Genomic DNA, 2,112 nt, shown 5'->3' with positions numbered 1-2,112 from the left:
CTCTCTCTTGCAAGAAAGACAACCATGCCTGCCTCCTGAGTCTTCCTGTTCCTGATGTGTTCTTAGCATCAGATTACCAGCATTAACCTAACAATGGATAAAACTAATTATTGGGCAAGGTACACCCTAAACTAGTTGACAGCCAATTGCAGGGCACACATAGACAAACAACCATTCACACCTAGGGATAATTTAGAGTGTTCCATTAACCTGCCATGCATGTTTTTAGAATGTGTAAGGATATTGGAGTACCCGGAGAAAAGCCACACATGCCCGGGGAGAACATGCAAACTCCACACCGAAAGCCCGGAGCCAGAATCGAACCCTATACCTCTGCATTGTGCTATCGTGCTAACCAGTTGATCATCGTGCCGTCAATACTCCATATACTTTGTATTTTTTTTTTAAACGTAAAACTAACACTATAAAAACGAAACTAAAACAACAAATTTTAGAAAAAAAATGAAAACTAACAAACTTGCTCTCAAAACTAATTGAAACGAGTTCAATTAAAAAACAACAACAACAACAACAAACTTCACAACAAAATAAAAGCTAACTTCAATGAAAAATCCACACCTATTATATCCCTTGGCCATTCACCTAGCTACCTGCTTGTCCATTCATCCATCCGTCTGTCCATTTACCTATTGATGCGATCTCTCTTTCGGTTAGTTTGTCTGTCTGTATGTCTTTCCATTCATCCATCTGTCTTGTTAGTCGGTCTGTTGCTCCATCCATCGATCTACCTATCGGTCCATTTTTCTGTTGATGTATCTGACAAAGATTTGCACCTCTGTCGTTTAAGAAAAGGTGGGCCCTAAAAACAGATAGCGTCTATCTGTTTTTAGGTCCACCTTTCCATCATCCTATCTGTCAGTTTATCTGTCCATCTAATGTAGCCAAGTATGGAGGTGTTCTCGATGAAATAAAATAAACTCTGCATGAAAATCTGGTGGGGATGGATGATAATAAAGTGCCAATCGGCCGTCACCGCCACCAAGTCGGTGTTTATTGACTCATCTGAGATGCTAACATAATCTTCTCTGTAAGCTCCCACTATTGTGTCACAGGTATTCAAGTCCACTGCTAGAAACTTAAATGCTCCAAAATCGCTTTTTGTGCCTTTTGGAGAAGATTAATTCAACGCTAACACACAAGCACACACCGTTCTGTGAGTACAATGCCTGGAGGAAAACACTACATTATCTCTAAAGCAGGCAAGGTCCATTGATTTTGCTTTGAGAAGACAGTAACTGTCCTCAGGAGAGGACATTCGTTTACCATAACGTGGCCTGAACACGTCCAAGGTAAACGGCACTTTTTAAAGAGAATTTCACTACCACCCAGTAACTTATCTTATTTGTTTTGCTTCTATTTAACATGTGGACTGCGACTGACTGACTACACAAAGAACTCGTTGGAAACAATCGCGTGAAGGGTGACACTGCGAGCGAGAATATCTTAGACAGGGAAACCATGACACCTGTTGATCATTTTTGGTATTACATTCACTGAATTAGAAATATATACAATTCTCTCAAATTAGTTGTAAAGTAGTAAATTTACTATGTTTTAATTCATTTATTTCAATTAGAGTAAATGGTACACATTCAAATTTATGTGAGTGTAATGGGTGAACACTTTTTTGCCATTTACATCATTGTTCTGTCCTGCTTGACAATTGGTTAAAAAATGTTTTATTTCACTTTGATTATAATTTTACTGGATTTGGAAGTATGATTTATGTACTTTTACTCTTCATTTCGATTTTTTAAAAATTTACTTACTTGTATTTCTCCGTGGCGGACTGTTTAGCACGTCAGCCTCATAGTGCAGAGGTGTGGCTCCGGCCTCCCAGTATGGAGTTTGCATGTTCTCTCCGTGCCTGCGTTGGTTTTCTCCAGGTACTCCGGTTTCCTCCCACATTCCAAATACATGCCATCCATCCATCCATTTTCTTATACGCTTATCCTCACAAGGGTTGCGGGGCGTGCTGGACCATACCCCAGCTGTCTTCGGACAGTAGACAGGGTACAACCTGAACTGGTTACCAGCAGTGCACACATAGATGAACAATCATACGGCTCACACCCACACCTCGGGACAATT

Source organism: Hippocampus comes, unplaced genomic scaffold (genome assembly GCF_001891065.2).
Source record: "Hippocampus comes isolate QL1 unplaced genomic scaffold, H_comes_QL1_v1.1 scaffold129, whole genome shotgun sequence".
Classification (NCBI taxonomy): Eukaryota; Metazoa; Chordata; class Actinopteri; order Syngnathiformes; family Syngnathidae; genus Hippocampus; species Hippocampus comes.
This window is presented reverse-complemented; position numbering follows the sequence as displayed.